The sequence below is a fragment of the Tachyglossus aculeatus genome, chromosome 17, assembly GCF_015852505.1.
Source record: "Tachyglossus aculeatus isolate mTacAcu1 chromosome 17, mTacAcu1.pri, whole genome shotgun sequence".
NCBI lineage: Eukaryota > Metazoa > Chordata > Mammalia > Monotremata > Tachyglossidae > Tachyglossus > Tachyglossus aculeatus.
The window spans coordinates 31,362,200-31,389,331 of record NC_052082.1 but is presented as its reverse complement, the minus strand read 5'-3'; positions in this window follow the sequence as shown (position 1 = coordinate 31,389,331).

The following is a 27,132-nucleotide window of genomic DNA, read 5'->3' as shown; positions in this document are numbered from 1 at the left end:
GGGAAATAACAGGAGGTGTGCCTATACTAATTATGGAATGGAAGCCCAAGGGAAATGAGAAGAAATAATGTATGTAACTAATATGGAAACACTGCTAAGTACTCCATGCTGTGACCCCAAATTTGATATATTAATTGGGTAATTACTGATGGAGTGACTAATTGAGGCAAATTAATTAAACATCACCTCTTCTCCTCCGGATCTCTGAGTTTTTGGCATGCTGCTTATTTCATTTCATAAGCTTCCTGCAATCTGCCTTGAGAAGCAAAAATATAAAATAGTATACAATCTGGGTGCATGACCAGGAAAAAGGATTTTACACTAAATACTCAATAAACACTAAATACCTGAGTGAGATCATCAAAAATAGTACAGATAGAAGAGTGGGGGTATGCCACAAATAAAGTTGTCTCATGTACTGAAAATAAAACACATATGACTGAAGTGTTTTGCATTAATAGCCAGCAATCCTAAAATCAACATTACTATTGTAACATTATAAAACAAAAAAAAAATGGGAAATAGGAAATTCCTGAGGGAGAAAAAATTGGCTTAGAACTAGCTCTTCTCTAAAACACCTTTTTCAGTGTTTCTCAAACTGATATTCAAAAAGCTGTGTCCAACCGGTTATCTGAAAGCGTCAGGGGACCAGGAGAATAAAATTGGTTAGCATTCTTCCAATAATGACACATCATACACTTGAAAATAGGAAATGGCATTCTCCAGCCTTCTCTTCTCCAAGATAAACCACCCTGCTTTTTTAAAAGCACCTCTTCATCATTTTCATTACTAGAGATCTTTACAGGGCTCCAGTTTCTCTCTATTTTTTTAACATGATGAAATAATAAGGGTCTGGCAGAGTACAGGGGATGGATTACATCTTGATTCTTGCATAGCATACTCTTACTGATGAACTTTCAATACAAACATGGCTTTTGGGGTTCACGTACAGGATCAGTCAGCCAAGACCTCCAAGGTTTTTTTTCTGCTTCTCTTTAACTTAACTTAAACATTATTTCTCCAGCCCATCTGCATTTCTGTTTGCCTTTGTCTCTGAATGGATTACCTGCCACTTGTTCCATTTAGATTTTTTGAGAGTTAACTCTGATTCCTTAGATTCTTTACCCAAGGACAAACTAATAGAAACAAAGGTGCTCTCTCTGAAATAGTAGTGGCCTCCATGACTAATCCCTTGTGATAAGTGTACCTGCAGATTTTCTGTTTGACTAGTCTACGTTGCAATGTAACTGTGCAAAGAAAAAAAAGCTTTCTGTTTTGCACATACATTGAAAATGGTTTGATTTTAACAAAACATTTCTAGACTTACCAAGCTATCCCAAATCTCCTTTTGTTTAGCAGAGGAAAGAGATACAGCTGTTGAACACTCTAAAGCAATGCAATCTTCGGTGCTCAAAAAAAAGGCACTCAATATTGGAGTAGAGGATATGCTGACATTATTTAAAATGTGGACAATTAGTCCATTTTGAAATCTGGGACTGAGTGTCTACATAACAGATACAAAAGTTCAATTCTATCACCTTTTTCCACTTCCCCACACTTTTGCCAATATGCACAGAGAAAAAATAAGGATATTTCCTCATCCTGAAAATACACACACTTGGGTAGCAATATCCAGTGGGTTGATATCCTGTCCTAGTCTCAGCACTCCAAACAGGAACATGTCTATAAGCAGAGGAGCTGTGTAGTATTCCCAAGTATTCATTCAATTAATGGTACTTATTGAGTGCTTACTGAGTTCAAAGTACTGTACCTGGTTCTTGGGAGAATACAATCACTGTGGACAACACTGCTATCCTTCCTGTCTCACAAGCCCTTAGTATTGGTATTATCCTCTACTCCTCTAATTCAATCCATATTCAATTTGTCACCAAATTGTCACCAAATCCTTTCAATTAAACCTTTAAACCATCGCTAAAATTTAACCTTTCCTTTACCTTTACCCTTTCCTCTCCATCCAAACTGCTACCACACTGATCCAAGCACAGTAATCCTGCCTTGATTACTATTTCAGCCTCTTTGCTGATCTCCCTGCCTCTTGTCTCTCCCCACTCTAGTCCATACTTCATTCTGCTGCCCAGATCATTTTTTGCAATAATTATTCAGTCCATGTTTCACCACTCCACAAGGACTTCCAGTGATTGCTCATTCACCTCCACAAACATAAACTCCTTATTATAGGCATTAAAGCACTCAATCAGCTTGTCCCCTCCTATCTTACCTGGCTGATTTCCTACTACAGCTCAACCCACACAGTTCATTCCTCTAATGCCAGTTTACTCACAGTACTTCAATCTCATCTATCACACTGCCAACTCATTGCCCAAGTCCTGCCTATATCCTGGGAGCCCTTTATTTGTGACAGACCAGCACTCTCCCCAACTTCAAAGACTTAATAAAAAAAAAAGAATCTCCTACAAGAGACCTTCCCCAACAAAACCCAAATTTCCTCTTCTTCCACTCCCTTCTGTATTACTGTAGCCTTTGGATTTGAATCTTCTATTCACCTCACCCTCAACCCCACAGCACTCATGAGCATATCCATAATTCATTCATTTCAATATCTGACTCCTCCTCTAGACTGTAAACTTGTTGTGGGTAGGAAATGTCCCAAATGTATAGAATAGTGTGCTGCACACAGTAAACACTCAAGAAATAATTGATGTCGGGACTTTTTGTATAATGTAGAAAGACATCGGTAGCCCATTGGTGGTTTTGAGGAGACCATTTTAGGAAGATGATCTATTTGGGCTGCAGTGTGTAGTTTTAGCAGGGTTGGTGGAAAACCTTTGTTATGGCTTGAAGACATAGGATGGAAAACAGGGCCTGAAACCCTTGGAACCCACAGTTCCAAAAGGAAGCCTTTTCTTGTTGCCCTAGCTATGACCCCTTGATTCTGTAAAATGGTGTTATGAATGACCAAAGAGAAGTGGCATATTCCTGGAATTTGCTGATAAATCTGCACCAAATGAAAAATGGCCCAACTTCAGAAGTATAGCACTACAGTACTTACGTAAAGGGGGGGAAATGGACATCATAGAGCAAGGAAGGACAAACCTTAAGCATCTGGACTGTGGGAAAATATTAGTTTTGGTCAGGAGGATACTTCTTAAGGTGATCACAAGCCCATAACTCCCCCCTCCCTGTACTGTTGTGCATTAAACCAACACAAATGCATAAAAATGTGCTGCTTCCCACTTGCTATTGAGCCGCACTGTGGGTGGATGACCTACCGGCCCTGGGTATTCCTGCCTCTCCCTGCATCACTAGAGGTGTGAGTGATGTTTCCTAATAAAAGCCTGATTGGTGCAAGCTGGATCAGGGTTTTTCATTTGTGCAGATGGAGTCAGTGATTGCTCTCTGCCTTGTCTATCTGTATTTCTCCATCATTGCATTAGTATTGACCAAAATGTAAGATGTTAGAGACAGAAAGAGGACTAGGCTAATGCTATAGTCTAATCAAAAGATGACTGGAAGCATAGCAGTGGCCATTGGGATGGAAAAGTAGGGACATATCCTTGGAAACTATGTGGAAACAAAACGGACAGGATTTAACAACAGACTGAATGTTACAGTTGAAATGATGTGAGGCGTCTCTATAAAGGAGTCACACAAACAGAATTTTTCATCTTCTCTCCCACTGATTACACGATCTACCCTTGGCATCATTTGTGAGTCTTCCCTCTAATTCTACTGCCATATTCAGTCTATTCCAAAATGTTTTCAATTTTTCCTGCTCATTATTTTCAGGACCTGCAGCTTCCTCTGTCCAAATAGCCACCATAATCATCCATGCCCTTTTAACGTTGGCTTACTACATCAGCCTTTCACTGATCTCCCAGTCTCACCTATCAACATTTCATTATGCTGCAGACAGAGGTTATTGCTTTCAAACACTATAATCTCCATTATCCCCATCAAAAACATGCAATGGTTACCCATTTCTCTTTACATCAAGAAGTACCTTCTGCCCATTAGTTGTTTTCTCCCTATTTATTAAATTTCTTTTTCTCTACATCCCGGTCACAGTCTTCATTCCTTTAAAGATAGTTTGCTTATTCTGCTCTCTAGACTATAAACTCATTGTGGGCAGGGAACATGTCTACCAACTCCATTGTATCACATTCTCCCAAATACTAAGTACAGTGCTCATCACACAGTAAATCAATCAATCGTATTTATTGAGCACTTACTGTGTGCAGAGCACTGTACTAAGCACTAAATGCTCAGTAAATGCCAATGAGGTTGATAAATGGGTGGTAGTTCAAACTGACTTGACTCCGTCATGGTAACAGCATAGCATGTAAGGAATATGAACGACAGCAGATCTAAGGTTGCTTTGTTGAAATCCGAAATAGGATAATCATGGAGAGTTGGGAGAAAAGTCTCTCAAAAACATTTAGTTAATGAGTGCCTCAAAAGCCTTTTCCCTAGCTAAAATAACCTCAGATATCACTTTAACAAGATTAGCCCATTGGAAGAATCACCAGGGTTCTAGCACCTTCATCATTTTTCTTTCATTAAAAGATGACTTTCAGGGACCCCTAAGTGAACCCTTCCCCCCAGAGTTTCATCCTTAAATTCCTGCCATCCCTTAAATCCCTTCACTTTCAAAATTGGCAAGCATCTGAGGCTCAGTTAGCCAGTCCTTATCCCAGAGATGGAGTAGCTGGGGCTGGGGAAATATCTTCCACTTCACTTTTAACATGCAGTAACTCATCCTTGATAACTATGCATCTCACTCACTCTGCTCATGCAGACTGGTGATAGTGATCTTAACTGGTTTTAATGAGCTACAGTATAAGAATAGGCCACCAACTGAGTGTAGCTTCAGCAAAATATATTCTTAGGATTTAAATAATTATTTGGAATTTTGGTGAGCATAGATATGACCAAAACAGCAATATATTTTAATAAGTATGTTACACACTAAGCCCTGGAAGGTGGTAACTTTCCCCAAACTTCCCTCTCACCCAGGATCTACCATCTCGAATGGTTCTGGAGGTTATTCCCCTTCCCCTTCCTCTTCTGATAAATAGCCCATCTTGAGAAACCCCAGAGCTCAGACTGTCCCTGATAACTGTGCTTCTTTTCCTGTCATGGGTTTTAATCCCGCCTCTTTGCTGTGTGACCTTGGGCAAATTGCTTCTCTTCACTGTTACAGTTACTAATCTGTAAAATGGGGATTGAGACTGTGTGCCCCACATGGGACAGGGACTGTGTCCAAATTGATTTGCTTGTATCCTCCACAGCTATCAGTACAGTGCCTGGCATACAGTAAGCACTTAAATAACATCATCATCACCATCATCATTTCCAACTAGTTAGCCCCCTGTTACTCTCCCTGATAACTGTGCTTCTTTTCCAACTAGTTAGCCTCCTCAACTTACTTCTTCATGTGACTGGATTGGCCCTCACCTGGGGCCTCAGATAAGTGATTAACACTTATTTTAACAAATTATTCCTTTGAGAGAGACGACCAAAAAGAATTGGGTAATTCCCTGTCTCCCTGTGTGGGCTAGCTTTAGACTTACAGTCAGATACAGTGAAGACAATCTTCAAAGAATGTAGTCTAACGTGGCAACAGAGGGTCCTGTAAGTATTGTGATATCAAGAAGGAAAAACAAGTACAAAACAGTGCAGCAAGGAGCTATCTCTAAATATATCATTTTGGAAAAGATGATTAGTTGAATGTTGGAATTTAAAAATCACAATTACACACAGTGATAAACACCTCACTCTCAGCTATGCCATCTTTGAACCCAAACTTATTACTAAGAGAAACAATGTTGCTTAGTGGAAAAAGCACAAGCTTGGGAGTCAGAGATTGTGGGTTCTAATCCCAGCTCTGCCACTAGTCAGCTGTGTGACTTTGGGAAAGTCACTTAACTTCTCTGTGCCTCAGTTACCTCATCTGTAAAATGGGGATTAGGATTGTGAGTGCCATCTGATTACCATGTATCTACCCTGGTGCTAAGAACAGTGCTTGGCACATAGTAAGTCCTTAACAAATACCATTATTATTATTGAATATATTTCTGGTGAAATTGTTATATTTTCAGTTCTTAAAACTCATCATTTATGTTTGGGAAGAAATACAAATATGAAGAAAATGCAGAAGCTAGTTGTTTATCAATCTCTCTCTTCTGCCTATTGATGTTCAAAATCCAGTTGGTACTCAAAATAGAAACTTTTTGCATTCATTTTTTAGATAGTTTATTTTTGTCAAAGTGATGTTGACTGGTGATAGGTTTAAAACTTGGAATAATTATGATATGCAATTATAAAATCTACCTTTGTATTACACCTAGAAACACTTTCATTTAATAAAAACAATCAAAAGCTGTTTGCGAATTTTCATGACAGATTTTACATGGAAAATCTTCTCAAATTGTACATTCGGAAGCAGTTATTTTTCTATTGTTCAATTTTATGAAAACATATGGGAGACATCTGGTGGCCAGAATAATATCCTTACAACCTTTGAATATTAATCTAACCTATAGCATGATAAGGGTGATGATGATGATGATGACAGTTTTCATAGGAGTAACCACTTTAAAGTGACACCTAAGCATTTTAAGAAAATATGGCCAAAAAAGTGAAAATATCCATTTAAAGACCCATGGTCAAAGGAGATGAGAGGAAACTCTAGTCCTCAAGATAAAACAGATCTTATAAATACATTCAATCAGATTGTTGGGGGTGATTGGCATATATGGTTTAGGAGTTGGCAAAAAGTATTTATTGGGGAAAAAAGGAGCAGAAAGAATGTTGGTGGGGTTCAACTGCTGGCAGGAGCAAGGGAACAAAGATAATTATTAATATTACAAAGATAATTAACGAATTATTATTATTTAGGCTGTGAGACAAGGTTTGTCATAAGGGACAAGGTTTGTTTCTGATCTAATTCTCTTGTTCCTACTCCTGTGCTAAGGACAGTGTTTGATACATGGACACATAACGAAGCAGTGTGGTTTAGTGGATAAAGCATGGGACTGGGAATCAGAAGGTCATGGGTTCTAATCCCAGCTATGCCACCTGTCTGCTATGTGACTGCGGGTACGTCACTTCACTTCTCTAGGTTTCAGTTACCTCGTCTATAAAATGAGGATCAAGATTGTGAGCCTTAGGTGGGACAGTGACTATGTCCAACCAAATTTATAGTTCTTGGCATATAGTATGTGCTTCATGAGTACTATAATTGTTGTTATTAAAGGTGGTTGCTGTTCACATTGTACTAACTTCAGAGACAAATACAAGGTGAAAGAGTAAGGGTAGCCAGAGATTAGTGTGGCTCAGTGGAAAGAGCACGGGCTTGGGAGCCAGAGGTCCACTGCTTGTCAGCTATGTGACTTTGGGCAACTCACTTAACTTCTCTGTGCCTCAGTTACCTCACCTGTAAAATATGAATTAAGACTGTGAGCCCCACGTGGGACAACCTGATCACCTTGTATCCCCCCCAGTGCTTAGAACAGTGCTTCACACATATTAAGCGCTTAACAAATTCCATCACTATTATTATCGGGGAACAGCAGATTATCCTCAGCAAGTGAGGGAAAAGGAAGAGAGGAGCTCTATGGATAGTGACTACAAATAAGCCAATAAACACACAGAGGGGCAGGAAATGATTAATGGGAAATCCCTGACTACAAATGAGGACTATGAAAACCACTTATAAAAGAAAAAGCATGACCTAGTGAGAAACAACATGGCCTAGTGGAAAGAGCACAGGCCTGAGACTCAGAGGACCTGAGCTCTAACTCCCCTCCTCAAAAATCTCCAGTGGCTACCAATCAATCTGCGCATCAGGCAGAAACTCCTCACCCTGGGCTTCAAGGCTCTCCATCACCTCACCCCCTCCTACCTCACCTCCCTTCTCTCCTTCTTCTGCCCAGCCCGCAACCTCCGCTCCTCCACCGCTAATCTCCTCACTGTACCTCGTTCTCGCCTCTCCCGCCGTCGACCCCCGGCCCACGTCATCCCCCGGGCCTGGAATGCCCTCCCTCTGCCCATCCGCCAAGCTAGCTCTCTTCCTCCCTTCAAGGCCCTGCTGAGAGCTCACCTCCTCCAGGAGGCCTTCCCAGACTGAGCCCCTTCTTTCCTCTCCCCCTCGTCCCCCTCTCCATCCCCCCGTCTTACCTCCTTCCCTTCCCCACAGCACCTGTATATATGTATATATGGTTGTACATATTTATTACTCTATTTATTTATTTATTTATCTTACTTGTACATTTCTATCCTATTTATTTTATTTTGTTGGTATGTTTGGTTCTGTTCTCTGTCTCCCCCTTTTAGACTGTGAGCCCACTGTTGGGTAGGGACTGTCTCTATGTGTTGCCAATTTGTACTTCCCAAGCGCTTAGTACAGTGCTCTGCACATAGTAAGCGCTCAATAAATACGATTGATTGACTGATTCTGGGAATGAGTAGATGATGGAAGCTGAGCATCCACTTTTCTCTGATATTTTCAAATGATTGTAAAAAGAGAGTATAATAAAAATGATAGAACTTTCTACCCAAACCTAGAAAACTAGGCTTTTCAATCTTTTGACTTCGCTTCTGAGCTACTTCAGGTCTTTACCCAAATACTTCCCTTGATAACAATCACTGTTTTCCAAAAGTCAAATTTGCTTATAATTTAATCGCCATTTTGGTTATTCATAGAGAGAAAATGAGACAGAGACACATAGCCAGCCACATGGCCAACCAGCCAGAGATGTGCTGGCTCTCCATTTCTGATGGTTTCTGATGGTAGGATGTAGTCCAAGCAACCCAGTGTGACTCTAAAACATGTGTGGATGGGTGGCACTCCTGAAATGACATTTTTAACGAAAGGTTTCTCTGGATATACAGACACTCTGAAGAGACCAATATGTGTTTGTCAATCCCCTCCATCTCACGTGTATGTAAGGAGTGTCCCTGATGGCACAATTGCAGCTTTAATCTTCAGTGACTGGCACTACTTCCAAACCTGCCCTTTGTGATTGAGCAGAAGGTCCGAAGAGATCAGAAGAGAGTAACCAATATTCTGAATAGGCACACATGGCATATATGTCTTCTGCTTTGATCACTGAGGTGTTATCTTGTGATAGTCTGCAAATCAGAAACAGCATGGTCTAAGTGAAAGAGAACAGGCCTGGAGTCAGTATCCCTGGGTTCTAATCCCTCCTCCATCACTTGTCTGCTGTGTGACCTTGGGTAACTCACTTAACTTCTCTGTCACTCAGTGACCTCATCTCTAAAATGGGGATTAAGTACTGTGAACCCCATGTGGGTCGTGGACTGTGTCCAATATGAATAGATTGTGTCTCCCCCAGCACTTAGCACAATTCCTGGCACATATTAAGCACTTAAACACCATAAAAAATCTATTTTAACAATTCCATGAAGTCCAGCCTCAGATGCTGTAGCATGACAGCTGAGTTTTGAGAGAATGACAAGAGTCTCTCTTTGGATGCTACCACCAAGGAAAGTGTAGCTCTTCAAAACATCTCTGAAAGGCAAAGCCAAAAACAGCTTCAGTCACTTCAGTCACTGCCTATAAAGCACAATTAGGAGTGTTCTCTCTGCAATCAATCATATTTATTGAGCACTTGCTGCATGCAGAGCATTGATTTGAGCACTTGGAAGAGTATTGCTGTCAAGCCAGGAATGCAGCCTTACCCAAAGGTATAGTTCTACGGTATCTTTGAAAATGACTGACAACTAACCAAGTCTAACCAAATTATGGTGTGGTTAGCAAATAATCCATATTTGTGATATGTTTCGTGACAATGTAATGTAAACATGCATTACATATTTTGACTGACATCCCTATCAAATTTGCATTCTTTTCTAGTCATTAAGATGAGTTGAATAATTCTGCTGCCATACAAATCCCTGAAGGATTCTACTTGTCATCTACCTGCATTTTGATGTAGCACTACTGACAGTATCACATTGCGTTATCTTCATTAAACAAGATCTTTCTAAAAATCCACCTCAACAATGCTTTCCCTCTATGCTTCAAGTTTCTAAAATGGTGGTTCGTCAAAAGCCTTAATAAAATTAAAAATTAAAATAATTTATGTGCACCCAATTTGTGTGTGTTTGCTTGAACTCAGACATTTTGGAAATGGAAAAATATTGTATAGCAGAATGGATAGTATGCAAGATGCTCAGTTGCTACCCATTCATGATCTTGTTAGATGATTTCTTTCATCATTTATTCAATGTTTTTCTAGTACAACTACATTTGCAGCTGATGATCAGTCTATAAATTGCAATGCAGCAGAAATATGAGATACCTGAAGACATGAGGATATTTTAAACTGAAGGTGATGGTGATGCTACATACACTTATGCAGCTTCTGACAGTGACACTAATGAGTCCTGCATATTGACAGCTAGAGGCAAAGGACTAAAGCATTCAACAGAAGGACTCCTATGGACAAGAATCCCCTGGTAGCACTGCATTTGACAGCCCTAATTATCCTGACTAGAAAGTGAATGACTAAAAGCTTATGTGGTTTTGTACTTTTGCACTAGTTTGTCAAAACTGCTACTTCTCATTAAAGTAGTACCTGTACTGCAGCATCTGAAGGCCTGGCAAATATTAATGCAGCCTTTTAAAAGTAAAATCATTTATGACTTTTATGGTAACTTACAGACAGTTGTATGAAAAAACAATAGTGCTTAATTAAAAAACCACCTATATTCTTGAAGGTCTAGGGCCAACATTTCAGGAAAAAAAAAATTAACTGGGGCAAAAGTCCCCAGGAGGAATAAAAAAAAATCTATACAATATGCAGATGGAAAAGTGAACTGTAACATGCTTTTTTGTTCATCCATAACCTTTGAAAGATTTTTACCTTCCAATTTCTAGTGTCATACTAATGGGGAAAAGTAATTTAAAAAAATAAATGAGAAGCCAACTCTTTTGAAAAAACTCTTCCAAAGCTAGATGGGTGGAATAAAGGGTAGAAGGCCATAAAATGGATAAAGCATGCCAAGGAATAAAAAAAAAATGAAACTGGATGCTACTTTGGAGAAAATATTGTTTTTGAAGATTAAAAATGAACACAAACTAAATTAATAAGCTTTTATATCCACCTCAGATACAATTGTTTTAGATGAATACAAAGAATGATGTTGTGGTTCTAGCAATGATTAAAAATAGTTTGTGTGTGGCAGATTCAAAATATTTCTGTGTCCACAGGTTTTCCTAATCATTTATTTTTTCAGCTGGTGCTTGGCTGAACAAGGTTTGAATTTATAGCAAACTTTTAAGGGACAATGATTCTAATGACAAGAAGATTAGCACTTTCATGAGATAGTAGTCTTTGGAGAGTAAAATAAAATAAAATAAAATTTCAATATTGCAGTTATGAAACATCCCTCTTCCTGCCTTCTTTTGTTTTTTAAACTTTACTCCTCCTAACTGTACTATCACTTTTGTTTACCCTTGTTCATTAAAATAAGTGAAAAGGAGGGAAGTATCTGGGGACCAGAGAGAGAAATGGAATTAGAAGAGAACTGGATGACTGGGTGAGAAGTAGCAATGCCAAGGAGGCAGAAAGACCTGGGTTCTAACCCCAGCTCCTCTGCTGTGTGAACTCAGGCAAATCACTTCACCTCTCTGGGCCTGGATTCCCTCATCTGTGAGCCCCATGTGGGACAGGGGCTGTGTCCAACCTGATTAGTTTATGTCTAACCCAGTGCTTAGCACAATGCTTGACACATACTGCTTAATGCTATCATTACTCAATCATATTTATTGAGCTCTTACAGTGTGCAAAGCACTGTACCAAGTGCTTGGGAGAGTACAATACAACAACAAACAGTTACATTCCCTGCCTACAATCATTACAACGGAAAGAATAATAAATGTACTCTTTATTAAGTGCTCCCTAAGAGTGCAAGTACTTGTGCTGGGATCTATGAAAGGAAATCAAATTAGTATAGATTCTGTCAGACATGAGACTCAGAAAAGAGTAGGAAGAGCAGTTAGAAACAGCAGGTATCTTATTCCCATTTTACGGGTGAGAAATTTAGGCCCACGGAGGTTATATAACTTCCTCAAGGTCACTCTGCAGACCAGTGGTAGACCTGGGATTAAAACCCAGGCCTCTAACTCAGATCCATTCTCTATTAGGCCATGATACCTATTTTATATTTGCTCTACTACCTGTTAAATCATACTTTTCTTCCTGCTCCAAACCACTTACAATAATATTTATCCATCTCTGACACTAGATTGTAAACTCCTCGAAGGCACAGTCTAAGCTTTTACTTAATAAAATAATAATAATAATGGTATTTGTTAAGTGCTTACTATGTGCCAAGCATTGTTCTAAGCACTGGGGGATATACAAGATAATCAGGGTGTCCCACATGGGGCTCACAGTCCCCCATTTTGCAGATGAGGTAACTTGGGCACAGAGAAGTTAAGTGACTTGCCCAAAGTCACACAGCAGACAAGTGGCGGAGCTGGGATTAGAACCCACAACCTCTGACTCCCAAGCCTGAGCTCTTTCCAGTAAGCCAAGCTACTTCTACTGGGACTAGAAGGCGGATCTCCGGACTCTCCTCAAGGTCTTTACTTTAGGCCTTGTTTCAAAGTATTTTATGGTTTGTGTTCAAAACAGATTACCACAACAATGAGTTATTTCTTCCTCATACTAAGCTTAAATCTGCAGAGAGCAAACTCCAGAAATCTGTGATACTACTGCCTGCCTCAAATTGGAGAGAAAATTAGGATTGTTATAGATTTACATACATTCTTAAATATATGCATATGGAAAATCCCATCTTATTCTTCTTTTACTGTTCCTTTGAATTTTAATGATGGTATTATTCACATAACTCTGTCACTGCAATAACTGCAGCAAATTTTACCTTCGTTTACACATTCCCCTTCCCCTCCAGTATATAAACTAATAGTTATCAAAGGCCACTTCAAGAATTAGTGACATCTAAAGTAGACAACAAATATGATAGCCCAAGGTACCTTTCTGCTGACTCGAATTCCACATCAAATGGAAAGTCCTTACCATTAGCTTTAGAGCTCTCAATCCCCTTGCCCTCTCCTATCCTACCTCACAGATTTCCTACTACAACTCAACACCCTCACTCCGCTTCTCTAAAGCCCACCTATTCACTGTAACTCAATCTTGTCTATCTCACTGCTGACTCCTCACTCATATCCACCTTTGACTGAAACCTTTCCCCAACCTTCATATCCAAGAGACTACCACCATCCCCACCATCAAAGCCTTATTAAAGTCATGTCTCCTTCAAGAGGCCTTCCCTAAGTCCTCATTCCCCCTACTCTCCCTTCTGCATCACCCTTGAACTTGGATTTATACCCCTATTCACCCCTCCCTACTACTGGAGTTAGGAGAAAGACAGTAGCATGGAGGAAAGATTAAGAGGGAAAACGGGACACTAGATGTTACAGTTATCACTGTTCAGTCACCAACAGAGATGATGGCTCAGGTGATAATTTATTGTCATCATTTCATTTTTATTACCGAACATCATAGGAAAGTTTAGAAACATCTAGGGAGGCTATATTTACTTTTTCTGCAGGCATATGACATGACATGACTAGATGCAACACGCTGCTGTTCTTATTTCATAACCACTGATTTTTCCTGTGTCTTCATGGTATGGTTATGAGATTTAACTGCTCAAAACAACCTGATTGAATTTTCTTGGGAGGGGAATCCCAGGCTTGCACAACCAATGTAATGACTCCAGTAGGTGACAGCAAACATGAGTTTCAGCAGGTCTGCATTGGGGGCAGAAAGAAATCTTCCTACTCACCATCATTTGCTTGCTGAAACACTCCACAATCCTGAATAGATAATGAAAATTTCCCTCAGCCTTGCTGTACCAAAAAGAGCATGGAGCAGAAAGTGAGGAGAGAGCTTATAGACATCAGGTGCTCCAGAAATAATCTCTGATTGTCTGAGCCTCCTTCTTCACCTCCTCACCTCTTGTCTCTTCCCCACTGCAGTTCTAACATCACTGCTGCCCAGATAATTTTTTCTTAGGAAAAAAAAAAATCTTGATTCAGTCCACATCTTCCCACTCCTTAACCTCTCCAGTGGTTGCCCATCCACCTTTGCAGTAAACAGAAACTCCTATTAATGGCTTTCAAGCATGCAATCACCTTGCCCCCCTCCTTACATCCCTACAACCCAAGCCAAACACTTTGCTCGTCTAACACCACCCTACTCACTATACCTCCATCTCATCTATCTTGAAGCTGACCACTTGCCCATGTCCACCCTCTGGCCAAGAACTGGAAGGGTGAGACTCCTGTTTCACAAGCCCGTAACCTTGGTGTCATCCTTGACTCCTCTTTGTCATTCAACCCACATATTCAATCTATCACTAAATCCTGTCAGTCCCACCTTAACAACATTGCCAAATTCTGCCTTTTCCTCTCCATCCAAACTGTTACCACGTTAACATCATCATTCACGTTATCCCATCTGGATTACAGCACTAGCCTCCTTGCTGACTTCCAAGCCTCCTCCCTCTTCCCACTCCAGTCCATACTTCACTCTGCTGCGAAGATCATTTTTCTACAAAAACATTCAGTACATATCAACACCGCTCCGCAAAAGACTCCAGTGGTTGCCCATCTACCCCTGCATCAAACAAAAACTCCTCACCATTGGCTTTAAAGCAGTCCATCACCTTAAACCCTCTTACCTCACCTTGCTTCTCTCCTTCTACAACCCAGCCATCTACAAGTCACTCCTCTGTGTTAACCTTCTCACTGTACCTTGATCTATCTTGCTGCCAACCCCTAGCCCCTGACCTGAAACACCGTCCCTCCTCAAATCTGATAATTACTCTCCCCCTCCTTCAAAGCCTCATTGAAGGCACATTTCCTCCAAGAAGCCTTCCCAGACTACCCCATCTTTCCCATCACCTTCCCAAGAAGTCTTCCCACCTTTCCTCAACTTCCACTCCCTTATGCATTGCTCTGACTTGCTTCTTTAGCTCTCCCCCCTTCCCAAGCCCCACAGCACTTAAGTACATAAATTGAGAAGCAGCATGGCTCAGTGGAAAGAACACGGGCTTTGGAGTCAATGGGCATGGGTTCAAATCCTGGCTCTGCCAATTGTCAGCTGTGTGACTTTGGTGAAGTCACTTCACTTCTCTGTGCCTCAGTTACCTCAACTGTAAAATGGGGATTAAGACTGTGAGCCCCACGAGGGGCAACCTGATCACCTTGTAACCTCGCCAGTGGTTAGAACAGTGCTTTGCACATAGTAGGCACTTAATAAATGTCATTATTATTATTATTAATTGTAATTTTATTTACTTGTACTGCTCTCTGTCTCCTCTTCTCTACCTTGTAAGCTCATTGTGGGCAGGGACTGGGGCTGTTTATTGTTGCATTGTACTATTCCAAGAACTTAGAGTGCTGTGCACACATTAAGCAGCTCCATAAATACAACTGTATATATGAATAATCACTCTTCCCACATTCGAAGCTTTATTAAAATTACATTTCTTCCAAGAGGCCTTCCCTGATTAAACCCTCATATACCTCTCCCTTGAACATTTCTATGCATTTAGACTGTGCCCTTTAAGTGCTTGATATTCCCTCAACCCCCAAGAACTTATGTACCTATCTATCAGTAATTCGTTTTAATACCTGAATTCCCCTCAAGACTGTGAAGTTCTTAGGGGCAGAGAACACGTCTACTAACTCTTCTTGAATTGTACAACCCCATGCACTTAGTACAGTGCACTGTACACAGTAAGTGTTCAATAAATAACACTGACTGACTGATCAAGTGACCGAAAGGCTTCTCTGGACTCATAAAAATTGTGCTACTGCTCGCCTTGATACAATCAAGAGCATTTTGTCTCTGCTGGACATAAACCTAGTAATAGAATAAAATGTGAGTGGGGGTAAGAGGGCAAAATTACTGTAATTACTCTGAAAACATTATATGTTATATACACAAGAACGTATCTTGCTTGTAATGTGCAAAAATCTATTCAAATAGCACATGGATATACTGTGCTATCTTCTTGAAAAGGATTTTAATTTATTCAGAGCAAGAATTCCACAGTATTTTAAATTGCTAAATACAGCTAATTAATTCAATTACGTTGACAATTGAATACAAGCACATCATTCTAACTTGGTTTCTCAAGTGAATATTTCTAATTGAACAAGTGAAACTGTCCTAGTACACTGGCATAAATGGCACAAAACAGCTTTAATAATTAATTACCACCTTGTTTTACCTCTTTATCAACTACACACCAGTTTAATTTATAATTAAGATATATTTGGATTGAAGATTTGGTGCCTTGGTGGATTGATTCTGAAATAGCTTAGAATCTCATTAAATGCTTCTGGAAAGGGAATGATAAAACATTTATTTTGCAGTTCAATAGCCGGATCTTCACACAGGAAAATGTGGAAACAGATTTTACTGACATTGCTATCCATATGAAATTTGAAAGTTTTGCTCATTCATTAATTTATTTCATTGAAGTCTTTTGTGCTGTTGATTAATCAACCTTATTTACTGAATGCTTGCTGAGTGCAGAGTACTTAATAAAGAGTTGAGAAAATGAAACATAAACAAGTTGGTAGACATGTTCCCTGCCCTCAGGGAGCTTACAGAGGGGGAGCTGTTTTTCATTTCTAAAGCAATGCACTTTTTTGCCTTTATCTTTTCATATTCATTCATTCATTCAATCGTATTTATTGAGTGCTTACTGTGTGCAGAGCACTGTACTAAGCACTTGGGAAGTACAAGTCAGCAACATATAGAGACAGTCCCTACTCAACAATGGGCTCACAGTCTAGAAGGGGGAGACAGACAACAAAACAAAACATGTAGACAGGTGTCAAAACTGTCAGAATAAATAGAATTACAGCTATATGCACATCAATAACAAAATAAATAGAGTAGTAAATATGTAGAAGTAAAATAAATGGAGTAATAAAGCTGTACAATTATATACAAGTGCTGTGGGGAGGGGAAGGGGGTAGGGAAGGGGTGTGGATGGGGAGGAGGAGAGGAAACAGGGGGCTCAGTCTGGGAAGGCCTACTGGAGGAGGTGAGCTCTCAGTAGAGCTTTGAAGGGAGGAAGAGAGCTAGCTTTGCAGATGTGTGGAAGGAGGGCATTACAGGCTAGGGGAAGGATGTGGGGCGGGGGGGTCAATGGCAGGACAGGTGAGAACAAGGCACATTGAGGAGGTTAGTGGCAGAGGAGAGGAGGGTGAGGGCTGGGCTGTAGAAGGAGAGAAGGGAGGTGAGGTAGCATGGCGGGATGTGATGGAGAGCTTTGAAGCCGAGAGTGCAGAGTCTTTGCTTGATTCATAGGTTGACAGGCAACCACTGGATATTTTTGAGGAGCGGGGTGGCATGCCCAGAGCGTTTCTGTACAAAGATAATCCAGGCAGCAGAGTGAAGTATAGACTGAAGTGGGGAGAGACAGGAGGATGGGAGATCAGAGAGGAAGCTGATGCAGTAATCCAGTCAGGATAGGATGACAGATTGAACCAGCAAGGTAGCGGTTTGGTTGGAGAGGAAAGGGCAGATCTTGGCAAGGTTGTGGAAGTGAGACCAGCAGGTTTTGGTGACAGATTGGATGCATGGAGTGAATGACAGAGCGGAATCGAGGATGACACCAAGTTTGTGGGCTTGTGAGATGGGAAGAATGGTAGTGCTGTCTACAGTGACAGGAAGACAGGGTTTGGGAGGGAAGATAAGGAGCTCAGTCCTGAACATAATGAGTTTTAGATGGCAGGCAGATATCCAGATGGAGACAGCCTGAAGGCAGGAGGAGATATGAGCCTGGAGGGAGGGAGAGAGAGCAGGGGCAGAGATGCAGATTTACTAGATTTACTAGTACTAGATGTACTAGACATAAGATATTCATGTCCCTGTCCCACTTGGGACACACAGTCTTAATCCCCATTTTACAGATGATGAAACTGAGGCACTTAAGTGATTTACCCCAGGTTAGACAGCAGACAAAGGGTGGGCAGGGATTAGAACCCAGGTCCTTCTCATTTTCATTTCTGTGCTCTACCCACCAAGTGATCCTCTTCGATCTGTACCCTTTAAGCACTTCGTTTCCATGCCACCCTCAGCCTCATAGCACTTTTGTACATATCAGTATTTCATCTTAATATGTCTCCCCCTTTTGAACTGAAAGCCTGCTGAGACTTTAGGAACACGTCTAATTTGTCACATCCCAAGCATTTAGTACAGCGCTCTGCACACAGTATGAACTCAATAAATATCATTGATTAATATTCACATAATAACACTGAAATATTGATTTTTGGTAGTTGGCATGTATTTCTTTGGACAAACACCTCTAAGTGGTAAATTGGGATACTAATGTCGATCAGACTTTAGACCTGAGGTTTTTGTTTTAACTCTTTTCACCTGGAAAAAGAGTAAAATAGAGTAATAGTGACAACAGGGGGTAGCTAACTTTAGCTTTCCAAGAGACCACATGTTGTGTGTGTTGCCCTGGTCGCTGCCTCTCTTCCTTTGCTATGAATAGTAGTAGCTATATAAAGCCACATGACAGGCTTTCCATCTTTGACCCTTAATGCTTCTAGGCCTAAGCTCGATTCAGTGATGAAACCAAATCAGCTGGGATCATTTCATTGCAAGACCAAACAAACCTTGCCTAATGAAAGTGCATCCACCAAGTCAAGTCTGAAAACTAGAGCTGATCCTCCTAGAAAATGGCAAATGGATCAATAACAAGAAAAATGAAAAAGGGAATCAAAACTCTTTGTGATGTGCTGGCTTGTTTCCTAACTGGAGCCAAAGCTTAACTTCTCCAGTTAAAATGACATTAATATACAGGATTTTCTCTGATAATTATCAGGTCAATCAGTCAATCCATAAATTGCTCAATGTGTTGTTCTGAGATGCAGGCTCATTTTTTTGCTGCTATTTTCCTTTTTTTCCCCAATACCTTTGCATTACGAAACTACATGGATACATTTGCTTTCTAAGAATTAACTGAATGTGAGCCTTATTGTATCATATTTTGCAGGTTTCATGAAATGGAAAGTAGAATCTTCATTTGGTGCACAAACTGTGAACACACATCAGGAGGCCAATCCTGATCTACTCTGACTCCCCGTGATCACAACAAAATCCTTACCTGAAGTTGCACAACAAACTAAAAGACACGAATACCCACTGGTTGGATCCTAAAACTGAAGACACTGGGGGATCGTGCCATCCGTCACCACACTAAGGCCTTTCACTAAAACACGTCATGATCCCATCCAAGCAACCATGCCATCACTGAAGAACACAGAATGGAAATACCTTTATCATAAAAAAGGAATATTTTTCTGGTGGAATGATCTCAACCATGGTGCTTTGAAACATTAATGATAAGTTCTTTGAAACACCGAAAGCCACCAAATATAATGATATGGTCACAGCCCTAACTTTTGAGGAATTCATTTCTGCACTTGGGTCTCATTAAATCCACAGGTGAGGATGAGAACTAAACCTTTGAATGCTTCATAAATTATTCTTCAATATGCACAAATCTATGTACTTGGATAATATTCATCCATTCTCCCATCTGCGGCATACATGTAGAGATCTTTTAAAATTTGTTGGTTTTTCCTACCTGTACTTTTAGTCTGTCTTTCTAGCGAGATCATAAGCACCTTGATCATATCATTAACTCTACTGTACTCTCCAAAGAGCTTAACGGAGTGTTTTGCCCAGTGAAAGCACTTAAATACCATTGGTTAAATTGTTGATTAAGGAAATTCTTATCTCACCTCCCTTCTCTCCTTCTACAACCCAGACCCCACACTCTGCTCCTCTTGTGCTAACCTTCTCACTGTGCCTCATTCTCGCCTGTCCTGCCATTGACCCCTGGACCACATCCTACCTCTGGCCTGGAACTCCTCCTCAAATCAGCCAAACAATAACACTTCTCCCCTTTAAAGCCCTACTGAAGGCTCACCTCCTCCAAGAAGCTTTCCCAGAAAAAGCCCCCCTTTTCCTGAGTTCCCCCTAACCACTGCATTGCCCAACTCTCTCCCTTTGCTCTATCCCACTCATTTATACAGCACTTGATGCCTGTTTACTTGTTTTGATGTCTGTCTCCCCCCTTCTAGACTATGGTCTCCCCCCTTCTAGACTACGGCCAATGTGGGCAGGGATTGCCTCTCTTTATTGCTGAACTGTACTTTCCAAGTGCTTAGTACAATGCTCCGCACACAGTAAGTCCTCAATAAATATGATTGAATGAATGAAATGCATAAAGTTGAAAGGTGCCACCATAATTATCATTTGCAAGAAAGAGGAGAAAGTTGATCTTTAAAATGACTTGCTTCCCACTGCCAGGAAGATCCTACTTTAAATCTTTCTTTTTTTTTATGGTATTAAGGGCTTATTATGGGCCAGGCACTTTGATGGGATAGATATGAGATAACTGAGTTGGACATAGTCCCTATCCACATATGGAAGAGCCAGAACTAGAACCCAGGTCCTCTGACTCTGAAGTCCATGCTGCCTCTCCGATTTGACTGAAGGACACAGTCGACTATACCATTACGGCTTCAGACAAAAACACAACATAGCAGACATGCATTTTTAAGTAGGAAAGATAAGGAACATTGCATGGATCATCACCAACACCTGTCATGCTACTTTCATAGCATTTATAAAGCAACAGGAATGCACTAATGAACCAAGTCTTTTACACTTGACTCTCCTGAGATATTTACAAAGATCCATTGTCTTCTCCACAACAGCTTGGTTGGCTGTAAGAGTTTAAAGTTATGTGCCTGACCTTTTTAAACAGTTATGAAGGAAAGTCAGTCATCCAGTGAATCATATTTCTTGGGAACTTACTGTTTGCGGGGCTTGGGAGAGTTCAATATAACAATATAACAGACACATTACCTGCTCACAATGAGTTTACAGTCTAGAGGGGGGTATAGACATTAATATAAACTTATGGATATGTACATAAGTGCTATGGGGCTGGGAGGGGGGATTAGTAAAGGGAGCACATCAGGGCAATGTAGAAGGGAGTTAAAAAAAGGAAAAGAAGGCTCAGGAAAGGGTTTTTGGAAGAAAATAAGGGGAGGAGAGGTCAGATACGAGGAGGGAGGGCATTCCAGACCAGAGGCAGGACATGCGCTAGGGGTTGGAGGCAAGACAGGTGAGATTGAGGCACAGTGAGAAGGTTAGCAGCAGAGGAGTAAAATGTGTGGGCTGGGTTGTACTAGGGGAGTAGCGAGGTAAGGTAGGAGGGCTCAAGTTGGTGGAGTGCTTTAAAGCCAATTGTGAGGAGAGCTTTAGTTTGCTGAGGAGGTGGATAGGCAACAACTGGAGGGTTTTTTTAGAGGAGCAGGATAACATGACCTGAAGGTTTATGTAGAAAAATGATCCATGCAGCAGAGTGAAGCATGGACTGGAATGGGGAGACACAGAAGGCTGGAAGGTCAACAAGGAGGCCTAAACAATAATCAAGGCATAATAGGATAATTATGATAATAATAATGTTGGTATTTCTTAAGTGCTTACTATGTGCCAAGCACTGTTCTAAGTGCTGGGGTAAACACAAGGTAATCAGGTTGTCCCACATGGTGCTCACAGTCTTCATCCCCATTCTATAGACGAGGTAACTGAGGCACAGAGAAGTGAAGTAAATTGCCCAAGGTCACACAGCTGACAAGTGGCAGAGTCAGGATTAGAACCCACGATCTCTGACTGCCAAGCCCGGGCTCTCTCCACTCACTAAGTCACACTGCTGTGTGTCAATTGAAATTGTACTTTCCAAGCGCTTAGTACAGTGCTCTGCACACAGTAAGTGCTCAATAAATATGATTGAATGAATTAGTAGGAGGGATTACAGGGACTTAATTTCCATTTTACAGTTGAGGGAAAAGAGACCCAGAAAAGTGAAGCTCTGAATGCTGAATGAATGAAGCGACTGGCCCAAGGTCACGGAGTAGATGAGTGGCGGAGCCGGAATAAGTGATTGGACTAACACAGTAGCAGTTTGGATGGAGAGGAAAGGGTGGATTTTAGCGATGCTGTGAAGGTCCCACTGACAAGATTTAGTGATACAGTACATGTGGGTTGAATGAGAGAGGAGTCAAGCATGATGCCAAGGTTATGGGCCTGTGAGACATGAAGAATGGTGATTTTTAATGATGGGAAAGTCAGGCGGAGAACAGGGTTGGGTGGGAAGACAAGGAGTTCCGTTTTAGACATCATAAGTTTCAGGTGACAGCAGGACATGCAAGCAGAGATGTCTTGAAGGCAGTAGGTCATGCAAAAGTCCAAAGAGGGAGAGAGACCAGGGCTGAAGATGTGTAGATTTGGTTATGATTTGCTTAGAGGTGATAAACAGTTTAAGTAATAGGAGCAAATGAGTTTTCCAAAGGTGTAAATGGAGAATAGAAGGGGGCCCCAGTATCAGCCTCGTCCTTACCTTCATTAAATAGGGTCTGAAAGCTGCAGTTAGAATATACCACTGATCCTTGGGGATATACTTCCTGTTCAAGACGCTACAAGAACCATAAAATCTTACAGTTACTATGGAAAAAATAACAATAATTTAAAAAAATCACTAAGAACATATGTGCCAAGCGCTGTATTGTGTTTAGGTTAAATACGAGTTAATCAATCATATTTATTGAGCACTTACTGTGTAAAGCTCTATACTAAAGGCTTGGGAGAGTACAACATAAGAGTAGGTAGACACATTCCCTGCCCACAAAGACCTTACAGTCTAGAGGGGAAGACAAACATTAATACAAATAAATTACAGATATATACAAAAGTGCCAGGGTTCTGAGGAGGGTTGCTGTGGGAACTGAATAAAGAAAGCAAATCAGGATGATAGAAAGGAGAAGAGGAAATGAGGGCTTAGAGAAGGCCTCTTGGAAGGTATGTGTCTTCCTAAGGCTTTAAAGGTGGGGAGAGTAATTGTCTGTTGGATTTGAATAGGGAGGGTGTTTCAGGACAGAGGCAGGATGTGAGTAAGAGGCCAGCAGTGAGATAGACAAGATCAAGTTACAGGGAGTAGGTTGGCATTAGGAGAGTGAAGTGTGTGGAGTGGGTTATAGTAGGAAATCAGGGAGGTAAGGAAGTAGAGGGAAGGTGATTGAGTACTTTAAAGTCGATGGTAAAAGTTTGTTTGATGAGGAGTTGCGTGGGCAACCACTGGAGAAACATGGATCGAACGCAATCCTAGTCTCACATGGGGCTCATCAGCTTTAGTAAGAGGGAAGACAGGTATTATGCTCTGCTCAAGACACATTTACAAGACGACAAGCATATTTTATTTTGTAGTGCCTAAGTAATATCATCGGATGTCAACATGAAGTTCTGTTTTGCCCTCAACAATCTTTACTTGGGCAAATCCATTCAATGATATTGTATAAGTGTTTTCTGTGCGCAGAACAATGTACTAGACAATTAACATGGTTCCTTCCCTTGATGAGATTGCCATCTCTGGAGGGACTTTTTGGACTGAAATTACCCTTGAAGTAATCTATATTGGGTCATTTCTCAGGTTTGGGGAGTGACAGAGCGAGATGGAGAGATGGACTCAAAACCCTCAAAGCAATGGATTATTCCCAAGCTCCCTCAGCCAATGCAGACACCACTTACTGAATATACCTAACAAAGCATCATTATGTTTCACATATTCAAGTTTCCCTACTATAAATATACACTTATAAACATGAGTGTTACTTAATGCCACTATTTCAGGGATGAAGAACCCTACTTTATAGGAAAACAATATTTAAACAAACCTATAATTATACAGTAGAGTGAAATATTATGATAACTGTCACAAACTAAAATTGAAATACGTTTTTAAAGATAATATATATTCAATCTTCATTTGCATATTTCCTTCTCATACATTAGGATGGATCTACAGTAAAAAGTATCAGTATGATAGCTGTCACACCCATGCTGTGGGGTTTTAGTAACTTATTTTAGTTCCACATGTAAAATAGGTAATGTTGTACTTAGTGGAAAAAAAAGAATCAGAATCACTCTTTTTTGTGTGAAATCATCATCCCATCAATATATGTAATCCGTGGGTGTGAACACACATATACACATACATATATGTTTATGTGTGTGTATGCACATCACAAATAACATCCACAACACATCTTCCAAATTCAAAATGATGTTCTTGATGGTGTGAACCTCTTCAAATGTCAGTATCTAAAAAGATGTGTGTTGTGTTCTCCATTCCACACTGTTTGTAGGTAAAGGTTGTCCTTTGGCAAACATGTTGTGCCCATTGATGTTTTCAATCTGCCTGCATTTTGTGAGCTTCTCAAACTTTCTGCCAAACGAGAGTAATGTGTTGCCTTAGTTTGGCACACCAGACTGACTTAATTACCAGTGCTGTCTCAGCTGTCCTAATTAGATTGTGAATTAATCATATTTACTGAGTGCTTACTTTTGGCGGAAGACTGTACTAAAGTCTTGGGAGAGTACAATATAACAGACATGTTCCCTGCCCACAAGGAGCTTACAGTTTAGAGAGGGGAAACAGACATTAATGTAAATAAATTACATAAATTACAATTTGCATTGTAAAATGTAAATTACATACAAGTAAGTACATAAGTGCTTATGTGAGCTTGTTTTCGGGTAGGGATTGTCTCTGTTGCCGAATTGTACTTTCCAACTGCTTAATATAGTGCTCTGCACATGAGTCAATTGTTGGGTAGGGACTGTCTCTATATGTTGCCAACTTGTACTTCCCAAGCACTTAGTACAGTGCTCTGCACACAGTAAGCGCTCAATAAATACTATTGAATGAATGAATGGTGAGTGCTCAATAAATATGATTGAATTAAGGCCTGAATTAATTGAATTAATTAACTCCATTCTGAATGAATGGAGCTGAGGGTGGGGTGAATAAAAGGTGCAAATCCAAGTGCAAGGGCAATGCAGAAGGGAGTAGGAGAAGAGGAACTGAGAGCTTAGTCAAGGAGATCATTGTCAATTACTATGCTTCATTTTATTCTTAAAATGCTTAACCTCCTGCCCCTCTTTCAGGTAATCACAAAGCAGTTGTTTGACCATCCTGCTATTGTTCATTATCTTCCTTTGTCATTTCTAGAGATGATACATTTCTGTAAGAAGTACCTTAAAGCTAGCAAGATGACTGGAAACAGCATGGCCTAATGGAAAAACCAAAGGCCTGGTTATAAGAAGAACTGGTTTCTAATCCCAGCTCTGCCCCTCACCTGCTGGGAGAGTCAAAATTCCTTTGGGCCTCAGTTTCCTAACTGTAAAATGGGTACTTAATACCCATTCACCCTCCAAGATTGTGAACTATTTGTGGGATAGAGACTGTCTGAACAGTCTTTCCACATCCCCCCGTGGGACAACCTGATCACCTTGTACCCTCCCCAGAGCTTAGAATAGTGCTTTGCACATAGTAAGTGCTTACTAAAAGCCATTATTATTATTATTATTATAACAGTTGATCTTGAAGCTAACCCAGTTCTTGGAACTTAGTCAATGCTTAACAAGTATCACAATTACTATCATCATCATTATTATGGAATATAAGGATCTCATTAATAGTGTTCCTGTCTAAATATTCACTGTTGAGCATAACTCAGGTGATGCTACTAAAACTGTCAAGTGACACAGAACAGGTCTTCTAAGGTAAAGTTATATTTCACAGCATTAGAGAATATTAGACACCAATGATATTTAATGAGCATTTACTGAGTTCAGGTCTGCACAAAGTGCTTGATACAATATTGTAGGAGGAGCTTACAGTCCACAGCAGGAGGCAGACAATAAAATAAATTACAGAGAAGGGACATGGGAGAGAGAAAGGATATGTATATAACTGCAGTGGGGCTTAGGTGGACTGAATAGCAAATGCTTGAGGGTTAGAGAGCCAAGTGCATAGGCGATGCAGAAAGAAGTGAGAGTAGGGGAGATGAGGGCTTAGTCAGGGAAGGCGTTTCAGAGAATATGTTATCTTGGGAGATCTTTGTACATAGATTATGGTCTCTTGGCTATGAGAGGGGATGGAGGATGTTGGGTAACTGGTGGCAAGATAGGTGAGATCTAGGTAGAGTGAAAAGGTTGGTGTTAGAAGAGTGATGTGTTTAGGTTGGGTTGAAATGGGAGATCAGCGAGGTAAGATAGGAGGGAACAAAGCAATTTAGTGCCTTAAAGGTGACAAAGAGTTCCTTTTTGATGTGGTAGTATATGGGAAACCACTTGTGATTCTTGAGGAGTGGAAAGACAGAAACTGAATGAAAGATCCAGGCAGTGAAGTAGAAACCGGAGTGGGGAGAGACAGGAGACAGAAAGGTCAGCAAGAAGGCTGTTGTAGTAGTCAAGAGCCCGCTGTTGGGTAGGGACCATCTCTATATGTTGCCAACTTGTACTTCCCAAGTGCTTAGTACAGTGCTCTGCACACAGTAAGTGCTCAATAAATACGATTGAATGAATGAATGAAGGATATAAATTATTGGGTCAGTATGATGATAGTTTTAGTAGAGAGGTAAGGGAAGAGTCTAGGGATGTTGCATAGGCAGAACTGCCATGATTTGGTAAAGGAATATGCCACCTGATGCTCATGCCAAGGTTATAACAAGGTAGGGAGGGTGGTAGTGTTGTCTACAGTGATGGGAAATTCGGGGAAGTACAAGGTTTGGGTGGGAAGATGACAAGTTGTTTTGACTTCTTAATTCAGAAGAGTTGGTAGGTCATCCAGGTAGAGGCTTACCGAAGGCAGGAGGAAATGCAGGACTGCAGAGAGGAGAGGTCAGGGCTGGAGAGGTAGATTTGAGAATCATCCTTATAGTGATGGTAGATGAAATCATGGGAATGAATGGTTTCTACAGGTGTTAGTATAGATGGAAAGTAGAAGGGAAAATGAGCTTTGAGGGATCACTGTAGTTAAAGGGTGGGATACGGAGGAGGAGCTATGAAAGAAACAAAGGAAGTGGCCAGAGAGATTTGAAGAGAACCAAGGAAGGACAATGTCAGTGAAATCAATGTTGAATAATGTTTCCCAAAGAAGAGGGTGGCCCACAGTGCTAAGGCAGCTGAGAGTTCTAGG